We start from the raw sequence: 20,564 nt of genomic DNA on the forward strand, positions 1-20,564 counted from the left end.
CGGGATGGGGATTCCCCAAAGAGTAGGGATAAAACTTGGGTCAAGACGTAGGATCTTGGGGACTAAACCCAAGCCCACATAAATGATACCCATAAAGGATGGAAGGACAAAGGAGGAATTAACAAAGAAGGAAGAGGTTATGTTAAGGAATGACATTAGTGGTAATTAAGAAGGTTTAGGACATGTGGCATGATGTCATAAAAATATGGGTTTTTAGAAAAGCCTATATAAGGAAGGACAATGTACAATGGAAAGGCAACTCTCTCTCTTACTATTATTGGTATTGTGAGGTCATGTGCAATAACTAGGACGGGTAGGACCTAAACCGAAATTTGGGTATTAACAATTAGAATTAAAATAAAATAATTTGTATATTAATAGGATACTTTACATTAATAGCAAAATTTAAAGACTATTAGGATATATTATAATTTTATGCAGACTCAAATCTAAATCATATTAAATTACCGACGCCAATATTTAACAAGATATTATGTATTCACGTGAAATCGAATTTGAATTATTTATATTGATAAAATAAATAAATAAATATAATAATAAATAAAAATAAAATAAATAAATAAATAAATTATGATGACTAAATTGTTTAAAATAATCTAAACTATTTATAAACTTTACGAAGTAAATTTATCAGACTTACACTAGTTACGATAAAAGTTTAAAGACTAATTAATTTTAATAAATTAATACTTAGTTAATCTAGCACTGGGGAATAGTGAGGTTGGTATTTCTGATGTGTTCAAGTGATACTTGTTAGGTAGTAAGCATTGTCGGGCGTCATGAACTTAGACATGGAAAGTACATTCTTGTATCACTAGGCATGGAAGGGAGACTTGCTTCTATTAGTGAACTGATAGATCCAAAATTTTACTTAGAAAATTTATTATAGAGTATATTCTCTAGTGATTAGAACCAGTAACTTATTGAAATGGAAACTAGTATTTTGAACTTAGATCCACAATTATTAGTTGAAGAAAACCATTTAGGTTTATGCTTTGTTTTATGTTGTTTGTGCTTAGACAAGATATAAGATTATTCTTTAAGGTGGGGAGTTTTTGAAGACTAGAAAGATGGTTTGATTTTCGAAGAAGAAAATGAATAAGGTGGGGAGAATGTAAGGATCCTCAAGCTCGTCAGCGCTATTATACTAGTCAAGAGACGTCTTAGCCGCTAATTGCTCGATCAGTTTAACACGAGCGTTAATTAATAAAAATTAATCTAACAATGAATTAGATGCAAAATTAGTACCTATGGATAGATCTTAAAAAGTTATTCAGAATGGACTATTCGAACGTGTCATTCGGATATCGGACGAAGAAGATATCATCAGATTTTCATGAAGGGAAAAATATTCTTTTTCCCACTGGACCGACTGGGCGGCCCTTATTCAGCTGAGTGGGTGTATAGAAAATCTCTTTGGTCTTATCTCAAATTCGTGCATAAGAGAAAGCCATTATATCTTCTTCTTCTTCTTTTATATTTGTTCTTATTTCTTCTTGCTTTCTCTCTTTTATCTGTTCTTTGTCTACGATTCTTCTGTGAGAGGATTATGAGGTTGTGAAGTCGCTAATCTTAATAGAAACTCGAGGTGATGACTGATGTTGGTGGTGTTCTTATTCTTTGATCGTGAGAACAAGAAGAGATGATGATTTGTAGAGAAAACAAAAAGTTAGGGTTTTTAATATTGATTTGGGGATTAAGCGTCTAAGTGAAATTGAAGATAAAATCAAGAATTTCATGATGAGTTTTGCGTGTTGAAGATATGGGTAAGAAACTAGTGGTTGAATTACAAGATCTAGTGAAGGTTTGAAGAAATGAAGTTAGGGTTTCATGAAAATAACTCTGGTAAGAAATAAAAAGTGATATTGATGCTATAAATCGATGATTAGAAGTGTTTTTAGTATCAGTTAGGTTATGAGGTTGAGGAACAACTTGAAATTGATGGTTAGGGAGTATCTGGAATCAAGGTTGAAGATTAAGCATATGGGGATCATCTGTTTCAATTTGGAATTTAATTTTAGGTAATTGTTATTATGTTAATTAGTTCAAGTTTGTTATTAAGTTTATGAGTTATTATTGAATGAGAAATGATAATGGATGATAAGTTGAGATGTTGCTAAACTGGTTGTATTGGGTGGAGGTACAAAGATAAGTTTACTTGAAATGGTAGTGTGTTTTGTACATGTTTTGATAGGTGTTGTGGATTGAACTGGTGGAAGAATTAGAATTTTGATTGAGAAGATGGTGTACTTACTAAGTTGATATTGGTCTTGCTGTTGAGATTCATGATGTATGTAAAGAGTTGTCTGTATTGGTGGTTCTTGAATGGAGGTTCATATTAACTAGTATTGTAGTCATAATTGAGAACCAAGGAATGAAGTTGTGTTGTTGAATGTTGAATTGAAGTTACAAGAATTTAGAATGTTTGGATGTGTGTGCGTGTGAATCTGTGTTGAAATGATTTAGAGTGTGGTTGTTTTGGTAGTCTGTTTCAGAATGGAAGAACATAATAATTGCAAATGAAGTTGAGTTGGTAATGATTATAGGGTCGCAATTAGTGTTGCTGTAAAAGCTTTGATATTGCAGCTACTGCTTTTGCAGGTAGGCTAAACTTATAGTTGTATTTAAATTATGAAGTTTATATGAATTGAATTCTGAAGTTTGCTAAGGATGAATTATTGATGTTTAATTGATTGAGAAGATGATCTTGCTATAAGAAGTAGAGTTAGGTTGAGTTTGTATTCATGGTATGGTTGTATTCAGCTGAACATGTGTCCCGGTGTAGTTTTGCTTTTGTCCTATGCAATGAATTAGGCCATGGTTCCCTGGCTCAGTCAGATGCCTGACTGATATTTGTTTCTGACTCAGTTATCTTACTGAGTTGTTTGTAAATCGACTCACCCGAATCAGTCCATATGACTGAGTTGACTCTGTGTGAGTTAGACTTTACCGATTCATCTAATTTGACTGTTGACCATCTAACCTTGGACCAGTTGACCCGACTTTGACCTTTGACGGAGTTTACCGTTAGTGACCTGTTGACTGTCAGTTTGACTGTTAGAGACTGTTAGTTGACTCTAGGGGACCAGGCCTTATGTAATGGGCTTGTTTAGTAGATTTGGGCTTAGTTTTAGTTTTCCTATCTTGATGTATTGGACCCTTACGGTCTGATTTAGCCTTTGGTTCCTTCTACAAAGTTGTTGATATTCGTTTGACCTATCGAATGGACTATATAATCAACCCAATTGAATTAGTAAACCTTTACATGTGCTAAAGATATAACCATAAATGGGCTTAGAACAATTACATAGTTTACTTAACTTATAACTGGAACTTGTATGAAATTATGTTATGAGCCTTGTGTGATCCTTTTAGCTAAACTCTTAGAGTGCTTGTGTGATTGACAATTAATCTTTATTAACAACGATCGATTCAAGGATGAACCAATGGATCGAAAATCTCGAGGTAGGCAAGGTTTTCCATCAAAAGAGGTGGGAATCGATAACGAACTCTCTTCTATTCATTATTGTTTTACAAATCTATCTTTTTTGAAATTCATGCATATCTTTGTGTGGTATGAGATGTGTGCCTCCAGTATTCTATGGCTAGGGCGATACACCACAATATTACATGGCCAATATTCTTCTTCTTTTATATCCTATTCTATGACTAGGGCGATACACCGCAGTATTACCTATTCGGCGTGGAATTGGCATCAATATTACTCTTCCTTATGTGAGGCAACACACACTCGTACATGGATGTTTACTGTTCTTATGGATGTTTACGGTTCTTTTAAATTTTTTTGAAGAAGTTTCTATAATATGATTGACTGCATTTCCGGGTTTTACTTACTTTAAATAAAACTTGCATTGTCTTCAATTCATACTAATGATGACTTGAAAGTTAGTTGTTGGTTTTACTGGGAAGCTTCGGGATGATGTGCTCACTCAATTCCCACTTTCAGTTTCAGAGGTAGATCATAGTTGCGCAGTGGAGCTTCGTCGCATTGAATCTTTTGCTATGTTATAGCGTTGTATAATTTATTTGCAAACCAAATTAATATTGTATATGTATCATTTGAGAGGAGTTCTTGTATATATATTTTAGAGAGGGGATACTTTTTGGGTTAAGTTTTGTAGAAGACTTCTTAATTGAATGTTTAAGTAAATGATTAGATTCTTAGTGCCTCTTTATTTAGTTAATCCCTTCGATTAGACAGCTGCTAGCTTACGGAGCGCTACAGGTTATAACCAAATAAAAAATATAAAAATTAAGGAATAAATTTCCTTGACACTTATTCACTTGTCACTAGAATCACTTATGTTAGGATGATGATTATTGTTGCTTTTATTTATGATTTGAATATATACATCAGATGGATGTTAAGATTGCAATTCTAAATGGTGAATTGAATGTAGAAATTTATATGTACCAACCTAAAGGTTTTTTTTTCGGTGAGAACAAAGTGTGAAAATTTGTTAAATTTCTGTATGGTTTGAAACAAGCACCTAAACAGTGGCATGAAAATTTGATCATGTAATGATATCTAGTGGTTTAAGATTAATAAAGCTTATAAATGTGTTTACATTAATTTGAGGATGATGCTTATGTTACTGTATGCCTGCATGTTGATGATATGCTCATATTATACAGTAACATTGCTTTTATTAATACCACTAAAAGCATGTTGAATGAGAATTTTAACATTAGATAGACCCTATTGATGTAATCTTAGGGATAAAATTCAGAGACATGTCTGATGAATATAGTCATAGTCAATTTTATTGAAACCATACTAAAGAAATTAATCACGATGAGGCTAAACCTACTCCTACTCCTTGTGAACCCACTTGTAACTTGATAAAGAACAAGGGTAACGTGTTTCTAATATTTTGAGTATTCTTGTGTAATTAGCAGTCTTATTTAATTGATCAATTGTATAAGACTTTGTGTTGCTTACGTTGTGAATAGTTTGAGAAGGTACACTTGCAACCCTGAGCAGGATCACAGGAATTCTCTCAACAGAGTTTTGCGCTACTTGAGAGGAACTTAAGACTTTTGCTTAATTTTTTGGAAAGAATCTTGCTGCAAGAGAAGGGTGTTGTGATTCCAACTGGATGTAGGACTTAGATGAGTCAAAATCCACTAGTAGGTGCATCTTCAGACTTGGAGGTGCATCTGTGTCATGGAAGATATACAAACATACAAGTATAGCTCGATCCACTATGCAGTCAGAGTCTATAGCTTCAGAGAAAGCACGAGACCGTGAAGGAACTACTTTCTACTGGTATTATCTCTCTTGACTTGTAAGGTCCAAGGATAATATTGTAGTTCCTTTGACGAAGGGTTTATAAAGAAAGGTAATTATCTCTACATTGAAGGGGTTGGGACTTAAGCTCATAAAAATAAATCACCACGAAGGATGCTCAACCTTGTGAATGGAGCTCCAAGATTAAGGTTCAATGAGATAACTAATTTATGGTGATATCGGGACAACACTATCTTTGTACCTCCCTATGTTGTAATTGTGTGATAGTGCTACCTGCATGAGATAGGATGATTTTTTGAGATCTTAATGGGTTAAATAGATTTTCTTAAAGTGGGGTGTGGTAGGACACTCTTGATGGACTCACCTATGTGGATTTGGAAGTGAGGCCGCTTCCTATGAGAATTTGAGATGATTCTCTAGAGACGTTCATTAAAACCGGGATTTAACCCACGGCCAAAATGGTGACAACCGCAAGATCCTGGAAGCTTTCGTTCGAGATATCAAGTGTGGTTGTTATTTCTGAATTGCATTCAATGTTGGAGGTTCAAGACATTGCTTTCACAGTTACAACAAGTAGTTCCGGTGACTTCTCACTAAGTTAAGGTTCAATCTTTACGACACCTTGGCCTATTTTGATGTTTCGTGTTTTATCGATATGTTTTATCATTCATGTGGAGGATTGTTGGAAAAAATCAGTTTTGTGAATAAATAAAACATTTACATGATTCCACATTATTTGTGGGAATATCAATTTTCTTGTCTCCCATATACATCATGGCACAACTTTTCATAAGAATCTTGTCTGATTTCTCTCATTATTTTATGCATATTCATGTCACCCCTTTTCCACTCTTGAGAATATTTATCTTTTGTTTTTATGTATGACAAAAAATTGGACACTACTTTTCTTACAAAGGCATGAGATTCTCAATCTTTTTCTCTCCATTGTACGCATGAAAATGCTTGTCATTTTTCCTTTGTCATACACATGCAATATTCCCTGATTTCAAAACACTATAAGAAAAATTCTTCATCTTATTTGGAGGACAAGAAGGAGAGAGTAGAAAAAAAAAAAAACTAAACTCTTCTCATGTTTTAGTAGAGAAATAAAAAATTAAAAATATCTCCTTCATGTTTTAAAAGAAAAACAACTCAACATTAACTCCTCTGTTTTTAGTAGAAAAAGAAAGTAGGAGAGAAAACAAGTTTTATTCTTCCATTTTTCTAAGTTTTTTGTATGAAACAAGGTGGTTTCACTGAGTTGTTTTCTCACTGCCAAATTCTTAGGGAGTTCTCTTGTATGCTACAAGAAGGAATGCTAACGATAGTTGTATCCTGAAGACAACTCGTCAACGAAACTATAGCATCTCTCTGTTTAGAGAAGTAGCAGACGAAATTGTCTTTAGGACAGCGTATCATATACGTGCCTCTATCAATTTTTTCTCCATATGCTACTCGACCTGATGCATCCACCAAGTTGATGCAAATCAAGTTCAATTTATTTTTCATTATTGTTGTTACTAACCCAACAATTGATAGAATAAGAATTTGGGTATCGGGCTGAGGAAGCTAGCAGTAGTTCTTACAGTTATTACATTTTATACAGTTTAGATTCATGTGGGCTTACTGACGATGCCATGTTATTTAAAGCTTCATTGTGTTATGTTGGGATGAAAGCATTCTAAAGGGACGGTGATGGAGTAAACTTTTTTCTTCAGCCACAGTTGTATTATGGTTTTTCTACCTTATCTGACTTTTACGGTTTTATTTAGAAAATCATCGTTGGAGACTTCAGGCTTTCATGTCATCTAACGCATCAACATTGAATGAGTGTTTACAAAAGTTTAAACTAAGTATGAGATGGATATTTTTTCTCAACACGATCTAGTTGCTTTCTTGATACTATTATGAGTTCATGGACAAGTTTAGATGTAACCAACTATCGATTAAAATAAGATGGAACTTCTAACTCTCACAGAAGGGCTTTTTATTCCTACCGGAAAATGCCTACATACCTATGAACGTAGTCGTTGAATTATAAATATTAGGAGTGACATACATAAGCATTACATTTAAAGAAGAACGTCCAGCTGCAGCAACAAACTTTATGTATATATGATGACTAGTTGGTTTTGACTTTGGAGGGAACAAGAAGGATTAGTCCTTTTTATCTCAATGAGGATCGAGGCTAACCGCATGAAACTCAAGAAATCATGCCCAAGGCGAAACAATATGCCTGGTGTTTCAAATTGACAACACTATGAATCTAAACAAACCGAACTCAAGTAAAGTTCCAGTTACATTTTATTACTCTGAGAATTCACTGCTTATTGTGCGAGTGCGATATACATTAGGAATCGTCTTTCTGCTTCATCAAACTGAATTACTTTTTTGGGAGAAATTCTCAAATCAATCATAAAAACTGCAAACGTAAAAACCGACATGTCAAAGATTAATGAAATGAATCAAAATCATATTCAACTTAACTAAAAAATATTGAATACTACCTATATACTACTGTAATGATGAATAACATTTAAAAAGATGACCAAGTAAGTGCATAACATTAGCTAATGCTTTTATTATCGTCTTTGCTTCTTTCTGACTTCATTTTCAATCCTTTTCCCAGCAAAAGTACCTGAATTAAGTGATACTAGGCTCTCCACATAACTCACCGGTTGAGTCCACGCCATATCAACACCACGGATTTTCAATACTTTGCATCATTATGTGGATCGTATAAAAGTTTTTCCTGACCATCATCCATTAAAACCTCATCATTCTCGAAAGAACATACCACCTTCAAAAACGGATTATTGATGGTGTATGGATGTTTAAAACTAAACTGTTTACTCCAAGATTCTCTCACACCATAATCTTGCATCAACCATACGTAAATGCAAGCTGCATTGTAGACATCATAAGCAATCAAACAAAGACGGTCTTTCAGTAGCCCCAAATGGTCACATTTAATCATTTGTGACAATGATTAAGTTCTTCTGGATATCCGAAATCAAGAAATATTTCACGGCTGATATCGAAAGACAGTATAACTTTGGAACTGATTCCTTTGATACGGCCTGGCCAATGAAGAGCACCATTCAAAGGCCAAACAGAAAAATTTCTTGAAATAGCAAACTCGTACGTCCGTTTCATGCATTGGATAGTTTTCCACGACTTTGATCCTAATGTATGGACATCAACAATATGTTTGTCTTCTACAATTCTTACCAATTTGTAATCGTCATTGTGGCAGTCGTAACCAAACCCATATCTAACATTGAAAGAAGATTCTCTATCAAAATCACAGCTTTTTATAACCGGTATTATTCTATATTCCCCGGTTGATGGGTTCCAAATAATTATTTTATTATTTTGGACGCTTATGCAAACCAAACCATTACAAGAACCGATAATTTTTACTTCATCATACCTCATGCCTGTGAAAAGGTAATCCGTTGCTCCATCATATGAACAAGTTGTAGAAGATGATGAAGGCAGACTCGGCAGTGTTGATGAAGCTGATGATATTACTGAAGCATAATCCAATGAATGGTACGCATGCGCAGGTTTAACCCCCCACTTGAAAGTTATAAGCATGAGCTTAGGGTTTTCGTTACTTGCATGGTGAAGGTGACGTTTGATAAATTTAGGGTCACAAAATAGTGTATACCATGGTTTGCATACACATCTACAATTCAAGATAGTTTTCACCGGTAATCTTAAACAGATGTCTACCTGAATCTCTTCAGGTAGCCTCAGCATCCTCTTTTTCTTCTTCAACTAACGGTTTCAATAGAATGGTGCGCCTGCAGTGTTTTCATAGTATACATCTACATAAAACCGAACTTTATGATTTCGGGCTCTTTAGAAATTGGATTCGTCGGGGTCGGGTCTGGTGACAAGAGTTCGTTGCATCAAATATTATTTAATCCATCACCAGTTTAGTTTCCTTCCCAGAATGTAGCGACCACTATGCAATGCCAACTATTGACCCAGGATACTACTCAAAGCTTATCTAAAAAATTATCAAAAACAAACACAAAGCCGTGAAGTACATTGTAAATTCACTTATATGCATTGCAACTTATTTTCACACACGTACTATATATATCATGCATGGAGTACAAGAATTATGTACTTAATTCAACGTTATGATGTTGATGGCTCGAGTGATCTTGGAGGAGACGAAAGGAAAGGTTTTGGTGGAATTTCCAACGCTTCCACGCTTCCTTCCAACATTTCCAAGACTTTACTCATTGAAGGCCGGCTTAATGAATTTGTCTGTATGCACCACAAACCAACAATAATCATTTTCCTGGCAGCCTTTTCTCTTGCAACCCAAGATCCCGGTTTACTTTGATCCGATCATAGATCCGGTGTGGAAAATATAGTTGAGATGGGTGCTCTATCCCCACATTCACATCAATGTTCTTTCTACCTCCAACCATTTCTAATATCATCATTCCACAGCTATACAAATCTGACTTGTTAGTGATAACACCGAAGTTCCTATTGAATACTTCTGGAGCTACGTAACCTGCAGTTCCTCTAGCCCCCGACATAGATATGAAGCTCTCTTTTTCTAGACAAAGCCTGGCTAGTCCAAAATCTGCTATTTTTGCATGCAAGTCCTCGTCCAAGAGAATGTTATGAGGTTTTATGTCAAAATGTAGAATTCTTGTTGTACAGCCACGGTGTAACACGAGCAATTTCAATTGCAACTTGGTAAATTGTTTCTCATCCAAGCGCATGAGTTGATTCTGATGTGGCCGGCTTTTCACCATAGATGAATTTTTCAAGAGAGCCACTAGGCATAAATTCATAGATAAGAGCTCTTTTGTTTCGCTTATCGAAACAAAACCCAAGTAGGGTGACAATGTTGACATGGGACGTCCTACTGATGCTTGCAACCTCATTGATGAATTCTACGCCGGTGTTATTAGATTTTAAATTGTGACAATGTTGACATGGGACGTCCTTCACTGCAACCAGACGACCATCACGAAGTTTACCTTTGAAGACGGAACCATAGCCTCCTTGGCCAAGTTTTTCTAAGAAAGAATTAGTCATTTTCTTGACTTCTTTGAAACTATATCTCTTTGGAGTCAAAGACCCATGGGTTTTGAAATAAAGAGCAGAACTTCATTAAAATCTTATTAGCTGCTGATAAATTATTTTTAAAAGAGGCAAGGGGAGGTCCTATATATATATGAAACCAGAGTGGAAACCAACCAGAAAGTGATGGCAGAAAAAAGAAAAACCATATTCACTTCCATACCGCATCCGAATGTTCCTCTGATATTATCAAGAAGACAGTGGCCTCCACCTTTGGAATGTAAGAATATTTATACACATATAAATATACTTTTGGTCCATGCAATAACTTGGTTAATTATGAATTATGCTAAATATGTAATGTGAGAATATTTATACTATATAAATATATTCTTGATGCTAAATATTAATGTAAGAATATTTTGGGATCCTTTCAAATTCCCTCTTCCTTGATGGACGGATGAGATTGAATGTTAGTTTTAATCCTATGAACCTTGGTCCTCCTTCTACCTATAAAAGGAACTCTATTACCATCAGAATAGAGTTTTATGAATTATTATTATTTCATTACACAAAAGGGTCAAGAAGGAGAAACCAAAAATTCTACAAACTATTTTGTGCTAGGGGTGACATATTGGATTCAATCAATGGCATCCTCAGGTACTCTTAATTTTTAACACAACTATGCTTATGATGTGATTATCATGTTTGTTCAAGATCTAACCATTATATATAGTTATGTATATATATAAAATAATACTTATATTTGGCATCGAGAGCCTGGTTTAGAACTCCATGATTTTCCATGATGTTGTGTGTATAATTGTGTTGATATGAATACATCATCATGTTTATTTTGGTTAACATGAAAATAACATATATGCTGTTTTAATCGTTTATGAATACCATGGTTTTACTGATTTGGAACAATATCAAAGTTGTATGTATGCTTGTTGATTGTCTTCTCCTTTATTGTATTAGAAATCAATTGATACGGCTAAGTTTTATTAAAATGAATAAAAGGAATCTATGTTGTTTGATCTGTTTGAAATATATAACATGATTTTGTGTGGATTTTTTGCTTAACATGATATGATGTGATTAATTCATGATCAAAAGTCTCTTTTGTATGATTAATGGGTAAAGTACTCGAAACGTTTTTATGATACTTGTAACGTATGCGGCTAGGGTTTAATGATACGTTAATTAGTTTCATTTCCTTTTTTTTTTCCATTTTTTTTCGATCTAAAATTATGTATGGGCTCACTGTAAAGTGTTGTTATTTTTGTTGGGCTTGGCCCAATAGGATGATGTACGCATGTTTTCGAAGGTCGGACATTAGATGTTCGTCTGACATGAAGAGGAAACTTAAAGTGTCTGTTTGACTTCCCTCTGTTTGACTTTGAAGTGTCTGTTTGACTTCCCTCTGTTTGACTTTGAAGTGTCTGTTTGATTTTGGTTTTAAATGTGATCTGATATGAGCATGTAATTATGAATTTGAATGTTGTTGTGTGACAATAAATATAACATGCGTAAGTTATTGAAATGTTTGAATTGTTTTCTCTTTAACTATCACCACAGTGATACTAAAGTATTATGCTATATTAACATGTCATTGTAAGTCAACATCGTTTTCTGCAATCACATAAGAATAACTATCACCCACAGGAGATGTTTGTTCAACTGTTTGTATATATAAACATAAAGAAATTAGCTATTTAGTCATACATATTAGAATGAAAAGTTACCCACAGGTAACTCTAATTCACATGTTTGAATAAATATTATGATTATGTATGTAACCATGAAAGGCATAATGTCCACAGATGTTTGTCTTTGCTTGCTTATATATGTGCGAATGTTTTATGACTTTATGACATGATTGTTGTTTTATTTAAGATTCTACCCACATGAGTTTCTTAATTTGTATATGTGTGAATTTGACTTTGTGTATCTTTGTCATGTTTTACAGCTTCTAGTTCTAAGTCTTTGCATTCGTATACTTCTTCTATCCCATTCTTCAATGGCACCAACTTCTTAGAATGGAAAGAGAATGTTGAGTTCACTTTGGTTGTGCAGGATATTGACCTTGCTCTCCTAATTGAAAAGCCAATTATGAATGATAAGAGTACCCCTGAAGATAAGGGTCTCTTGAAAAAGTGGGAGAGAAGTGACAGGCTGAGCATACAGCTGATGCGAATGCACATTGATGCAAACATTAAAGGATCGCTTCCCGAACCTAAAAATGCTAAGGACTTTATGGAAATCGTAAAGGAACGCTTTAAGACAGCGGACAAGTCTCTAGCTGGGAAGTTGATGGCTGATCTGACAACCATGAAGTATACCGGTGTCAGGTCAATGCACCAGCACGTGATAGAAATGCGTAGCATTGCTGCTAAGCTTACTGAGATGAAATTAACTGTGGATGAGAACTTTCTTGTCCAATTCATTCTCAACTCGCTCCCACCCCAATATGCTTCTTTTCAAGTGCATTACAACACTATTAAGGAAAAGTGGACTACAAATGAATTGGCAAACATGTTGGTTCAAGAGAAAGCTAGGCTAAACTAGCAAGGTCTTAATCAAGAGCATTTTGTCAACCGAGGAGTGAACAATAAGCGTAAGCCTGCAAAGGGCAATAAGGGAGCACCACAGAGTAATTCTGGTCAACCTGAAAAGAAGAAGGCAAAACAAGATGACAATAAGTGTCGTTTCTGTAAGAAACCTGGTCATTTTCAGAAAGATTGCACTAAGCGTCAAAAATGGTTCGAAAAGAAAGGTAATCCTTTGGGATTCGTAAGTTATTTTGAAACAAATTTGACTATTAAAGAATCTTCTTTATCATGGTGGTTTGATTCTGGTGCCAATGTTCATGTTTCTAATTCGATGCATGGATACCTTTCAACCCAAATCACAAACCAAAATGAAAACTTCCTTTTTATGGGAAATGGCAATAAAGCCCCAGTTAATGCTATAGGCACTTATCGTTTGATTCTAGATCATGGATACTTTCTTGATTTGAAAAACACTCTTTATGTTCCAACTATTTCTCGCAATTTAATTTCAGTTTCTTAACTAGATAGACAAGGTTTTCAATTTCAAATTGCCAATGGATCTTTTAATTTGTTTAAAGATTTTAAAGTTATTGGTTCTGGTTATCTTTCTGATGGTCTTTATAAGTTAATTTATCTTCATCATCAATACCTGGAACCTATTTAACCATGCATCATAATGATAGAACTGAACATGTTCAGGGTAATTCCTCATTCTTGTGGCATAAGAAGTCGGGACATATATCTCGTGAAAAGCTTCAACGATTGGTAAAAGATGGGATTCTACAGAACCTTGATTTTACCGATTATAAAAGTTGCGTGGATTGTATTAAAGGCAAGATGACAAAACACACAAAGAAAGGTGCCACAAGAAGTTCAGAACTCCTTGAAATAATACATACAGATATTTGTGGACCCTTCGACGTTCCAACTTTTGGAGGAGAAAAATATTTTATCACTTTTATTGATGATTTTTCACGTTACTGTTATCTTTACTTATTGCATGATAAATCTCAAGCTGTGTATGCTGTAGAGCAATTCATTACCGAAGTTGAGAGGCAATTAGAAAAGAAGGTGAAAATCATTAGGTCTGATAGGGGTGGAGAATATTATGGAAGGTATGACGAAACAAGACAACATCCTGGACCTTTCGCTTTACTTCTTCAAAAGCTTGGAATTGTTGCTCAATACACAACGCCGGGTTCACCTTGGCAGAATGGTGTAGCAGAAAGGCGAAATCGTACTATAATGGAAATGGTTAGAAGCATGATTAGTCATGCGAGTTTACCCTTAAGTTTGTGGATGTATGCTCTTCGTTATGCTGTGTGTATTTTAAATAGAGTTCCAAGCAAATCAGTTCCAAAGACTCCTTTTGAAATGTGGAAGGGCTGGAAACCTAGTTTAAAACACCTGCAAGTTTGGGGTTGTTCAGCAGAAGCGAAAGTTTATAATCCGAAAGAAAAGAAATTGGATATGAAAACTGTTAGCGGTCACTTTATTGGTTTACCTGAAAAATCCAAGGGGTATATTATTTATTGTACTAACCATAGTATGAGAATTATTGAAACTGGAAATGCAAAATTCATTAAGGATGGCGAAGTTAGTGTGAGTACACCGGTGCAAGAAAAATCTGTTCAAGAAATCAGATTAATAATCCCTTTACCTCAGGTTTCTACAGATATTGTGACTCCTCCGGTTGTTGAACCGATTAATGAGGGAGCAACACAAATAACGGTACCGGAGCTTCATGATGAAACTATTGCCAATGAAGATATTGTAGAACAATCTGAAGAACCAGCCTTAAGAAGATCTCATAGAGAACGGAAAAGGGCCATTTCTGATGATTATGTGGTTTATCTACAAGAATCGGATTTTGATTTAGGGATTATGAAAGATCCAGTTTCTTATTCACAAGCTATCAAGTGTAGTAATTCTGATAAACGGATTAATGCTACGAAAGTAGAGAAAAAATCGATGGATGATAACGGAGTCTGGGAATACGTTGAATTGCCTGAAGGGCACAAAGCAATCGGCTGTAAATGGGTCTTTAAGACCAAACGCGATGCTAATGGAAATATTCAATGTTATAAAGCTAGACTTGTAGCCAAAGGTTTCACTCAGAAAGATGGCATTGATTACAAAGAGACTTTTTCTCCCGTGTCAAAGAAAGACTCTCTCAGAATTATTCTGGCATTAGTAGCTCAATATGACCTTGAGTTACATCAAATGGATGTGAAAACAGCTTTTCTTAATGGTGAGCTTGAGGAAGATATTTACATGTGTCAACCTGAAGGTTTTGTCTTAGAAGGACAGGAACACATGGTCTGCAAACTTAAGAAATCAATTTATGGACTTAAGCAAGCCTCCAGGCAGTGGTATCTAAAATTCAACGAAACCATTCGAAAATTTGGTTTTGAAGAAAATGCTGTAGATCCATGCATATACCTCAAGATCAGTGGGAGGAAGTTCATATTTTTGGTATTGTATGTAGATGACATACTACTTGCGAGTAGTGATCTTGGTCTTATGCATGAAACTAAGGAATATCTATCCAAGAATTTTGAAATGAAAGATATGGGTGAAGCTTCTTATGTGATTGGGATAGAAATATCTCGTGATAGATCACTTGGAACATTATCAATCTCACAGAAACCATATATTGAAAGAATTCTAGAGAGATTTGAGATGAGTGCATGTAAGCCAAGTATAGTTCCGGTTTCTAAAGGAGACAAGTTTGGCCTCAATCTTTGTCCTAAGAATGAACTGGAACGTAAGCAAATGGATAAAATCACTTATGCTTCTGTGGTGGGAAGTTTAATGTATGCTCAAGTTTGCACACGACCAGATATCAACTATATAATTGGTATGCTGGGAAGATACCTTGTGAATCCTGGAATGGAACACTGGAAAGCTGCAAAGAAAGTTTTAAGGTACCTACAAGGAACGAAGGATCATCGTCTCACATTTACGAAGTCAGATCAGTTTGAGTTGGTTGGCTATTCAGATTCCGATTTCATGGGATGTAATGATACTCGAAAGAGCACTTTTGGATATCTTTTTCTATTAGATGGAGGAGCAATATCATGGAAAAGTGCAAAAGAGTCTATTCTCACTGTCTCAACAATGGAAGCTGAATTTGTAGCATGTTATGAGGCTACAAATCACTGTTCATGGCTGCGGAATCTCATCTCACTGTTTGGAGACCTAAATTTTGCCTCCGCACCTGTGAAACTTTACTGTGATAATGCCGCAGCAGTATTTTTTTCAAAGCACGCTAGATATACTAAGGGTTCAAGACACATGGATCTAAAGTACCTATGCGTGAAGCAAGCTGTTCAGATAAAAAAGTTGTTCATTGAACACATAGGCACAAAACTTATGATTGCAGATGCATTTACGAAGGCGTTACCTCCCAAGACTTTTCTGGAACATGTTGGAAACATGGGTCTTGATGGAGTAACAAATAATTAGTTTCACTTAGACTTTTGCTTATGTTTGAACACTTATTGAGATCTTATTATTTTTATTATTCTGAACTTATTTATGTATCCATTTTAGTATACTTTTATGTTATTGGATGAATGTTACAGAAATTGTTTTCTGTTGAAGACATTACTGGACCATTATGATATCCCTATTTAAGGCCTGATTAAGTAATTTTCTTGTGTTGTGGTACATGGAAGGGAACATGTTGATAACAAGACAACGTGCTACCGCTATGACTCGCATAAGTAATTTACTTGGTTGAGGTATTACGTTTAGCCATTATATTTGTTTAGCAATTATGCACGCTTATGTTTTTCTACGATTAACCGTTAAATAGATTATCACATGGACCAGTGGGAGAATGTAAGAATATTTATACACATATAAATATACTCTTGGTCCATGCAATAACTTGGTTAATTATGAATTATGCTAAATATGTAATGTGAGAATATTTATACATATATAAATATATTCTTGATGCTAAATATTAATGTAAGAATATTTTGGGATCCTTTCAAATTCCAGATTGAATGTTAATTTTAATCCTATGAACCTTGGTCCTCCTTCTACCTATAAAAGGAACTCTATTACCATCAGAATAGAGTTTTATGAATTTTTATTATTTCATTACACAAAAGGGTCAAGAAGGAGAAACCAAAAGTTCTACAAACTATTCTGTGCTAGGGATGTTCTTGGAGGACATATTGGATTCAATCAATGGCATCCTCAGGTACTCTTAATTTTTAACACAAGTATGCTTATGATGTGATTATCATGTTTGTTCAAGATCTAACCATTATATATAGTTATGTATATATATAAAATAATACTTATATGGAACAGTCCAGACACTCAGGCGACCAGTTCCACTCCCAATAAAAATCAGCAGTGAAGAGAGAAAACAGATCATTATCCTTGATAACTGATGGTGGGTTATCAATTAAGGGTAGCCAAACAATTGAACAAAGATTCTGAGAGAACCAAGGATTCTCAACAAGGTGAGACTGGTTGAGCTGCTCTGGGTAACTATAATATAAAACAGAGTCTCCATTGCAAGTATAAGTTCTGAGTTCAGGAAAAATAGCCTTACTTCTATCGCATTTTACAAAGGTGAAATTAGAGCTTATTAACTCGAAAAAAATGGTAGAAAACATATGTAATGGAATTCTGGAACTGGCATCGCAACTTTTTGAATCCAATTGTTGTTGAAGTATTTGATCATGAATAAGAATTGTTTTATTCTGCCAAAGATTTTTAACTTGATACGATCTCCCACCCTCTATGTCGACGAGAGTTGGTGTTTCTGCGGTACAATTTATTGGCAAAACCCCACAGTCGGAATGGCTAGTGTTGGTGGAGTAAGGGGGAAGGATTCTACAATCGAAAGTTGCGCATTTTGGTTGTTGGTTGGCCAATATGGTGTTGATTAGGAAGAGAAAGATGAAGAGATGGTTGACAAGAAATGGACTCATCATGTTGCTAAACTAGTGATTACCCATTCAAGAATAACTGTTTGCAAATCAATAAAAAAAGATTAGTATGGGCTAGATATCTAGCTGTTAGATTGGCCATCCACATCAGCTATGACAACCTCTTAAGTCCTATGGGATGGCTAATCTAGTTAGAAGACCACGTCAACGGGACCACCATCTAGCGCTGAACGGTTCAGCGTTTTAAATCTCAGCCGTTAGATCAGAAAATTTTCTCTCAACGCCGAATGGTTCAGCGTTTTGGTTACTTTTTGAGCGTTGAATGGTTCAGCTTTTGAAACTAGCTGCTAGTTGAACTGTGAGCAAATGCTAGGAAAGAAAAGTAACAGGCACAGGTATTAACTTTTTTTCCACACTTATTTTTTAATTTGCAATATTTTTTAGCTAATATAACAGCTCAATCTAGCCCATAAGACTTAGAATAAGGATGAAGGACGCCAACGAAGTATTCAAGTAGACGGGCATCAATAATATTTTCCACTTCCAAGTGGATACGTTATGTTGACTTAGACTTTATGACCTAAGACTTAAAAAAATTGAATGGCAGGTGTGGGAGGAGGGTCCCATGAAACTACAGAGCAAACTAACTCTGTCACCCACTCAGCCAAATTATCTGCAAAATTTAATATGCTTTGAATAAACTGAATTTGGTTTCATTGTCATTTCATCTGAATTTGGTAATGGATGATAAAAAAAAAGTAAAAATAAAGCATTAACATACCAGGAGAAAAGCAAATATGGTAATGTCATTAGAAGAACATGCCAGGAGAAGGTGCAGCAGAGGCAGAAGTTGGACCCGCAGTTACATCTCCAGTGTTGCTACCATTGGGACAAAAACAAGCTGAGATATTTGATGAAGTGCCGTACCCGCATGTTCCACCAGTACCACTGCAAGTTAAATACATGTCGATGCTGCTTTCAGGTGCAGCAGTGACATAAGTCACATTAAAACCCTGCTTGAAAACTCTTGGAAGTGTTTCTGGCTTAGTAATATGATCTTGTTGGGAGATATATATCTTTTTAAAATCATAGTTTTTTAATACATATCAAACTTAGAAAAATAGTGTAGTGGTATTATTTAGGGTTCCCACACTATAGATTTGGGTTCAAGTCTCACCCCAAATTGATTTAACTCTTGATTTCCAAAAATTGTATTTTCAACTTAATATTTTCCAATTAATTTTTGGTAATTATATTGTTACCGTTTTGTGACTGTTATGGAGAATTTTCAGTGAGAACTAATTGCAAAATTGATTTTCATTAAAACCGTATTAAGATTTCCAAAAACGGTTTTTTCAACTTAATATTCTCCAATTAATTTTTGGTAATTATATTGTTACCGTTTTGTGACTGTTATGGAGAATTTTCAGTGAGCACTAATTGCAAAATTGATTTTCATTAAAACCATATTAATTTCTTTTGAGTTATAAAAGAATAGTTTCTGGAGAAGATGAAACACAAATTGTTTTTCATCTATTTTGAGTTTTGAGCAAGTGTAGAAAGAGTTGTTGTTGGTCACAGTGCAGAGAAATCGAACAAGAGAGTTATCAGCTGTTTTATCCCATAGGGTTTTCGACAAGAATCGACTGCTAGCACATAATCAAGAGGCAGCGTCGCGAAACACCTTAAAGATAGCGACCTAATCCGCGACTCAGCTGTTTGAGATCCGTTTTGATTTTGTAAATTGTTTCCAAAAGATCTTAGAGACTCATAACTGGTATTCTCACAGTTCTATTGCAGGGTGTAAAATCCGTAGTTAAACCTAGCGTACTGTGGCCATGCCAAGGTGTACTTCGCCAGTACGTACTATCATTTATTTGACACTTGACCCCAAAAATTCATTTAGACGTGAAAAGAGAACAAAAAGGCTACTTTATGGCCAAATTAATTTTCTTAACTACTATTTCCCCTTCACATTTCTCATGTGCTTCCTGATAGTTTTCCTGGACTATACAAACAGTGGTATGAAACATCAAGATCAACCAAAGAAAGGCAACATAAATTTCAGTATCCTCTAGTCCTAGCTCAACTATGATTTTAAACCATGTGCCATGGTGAAATGAATTACTCTTAAGTTGATTTTTCTTACTAAATGGAAAAAGACTTGTCGGCCAACTGTGATGTTTTAGACTAGTCAAAAAGTATCTATAAAAATCCATCTGTATCAAAATGAGATTAGCCTATAGACTGTTGCAACTTCCAAGCACCAACAAGAAATTGACTACAACGTCGCCTCAAAATGTATACGGAAAATTAAACTAAAATTGCTGTTGACGGGAGCAGAAATTACCCAGATTATAAAAATATATGTTTTCACTGTAGTGTAAAATCTTAAAGGGAATATTATCTAAATATCCCTATTATATTTATGAGGCCGTTATAAAAATACCTTTATAAATTTTACAAATACCCTTAAACTTAATACATTACTAAATTACTCTATTATGTATAGTGTATATACAAAACCACTAACCACTATTCAAAAACAAAAAACAAAAAGACTACCTCTAATGCGCACCACCACTGTCCACCGCAAACCACCACCACCGCTGTCCACCGCCGCCCACCACCACCAACCACCACCGACGACCACCACCACCGCCAACCACCACTATCCATCACCGCCAACCACCAACCACCACCACCGACGACCACCACCGCCAACCACCACCACTGTCCACC

General features: G+C 35.1%; 1 pseudogene; it reads right to left on the reverse strand.

Annotated features, from left to right (window-relative positions):
• Window positions 1-9,445: 9,445 nt before the first annotated feature.
• LOC113355158 lies at window positions 9,446-10,366 on the reverse strand (annotated as a pseudogene).
• Window positions 10,367-20,564: the final 10,198 nt, after the last annotated feature.

This window comes from Papaver somniferum, chromosome 1 (genome assembly GCF_003573695.1).
Source record: "Papaver somniferum cultivar HN1 chromosome 1, ASM357369v1, whole genome shotgun sequence".
Taxonomy (NCBI): Eukaryota; Viridiplantae; Streptophyta; class Magnoliopsida; order Ranunculales; family Papaveraceae; genus Papaver; species Papaver somniferum.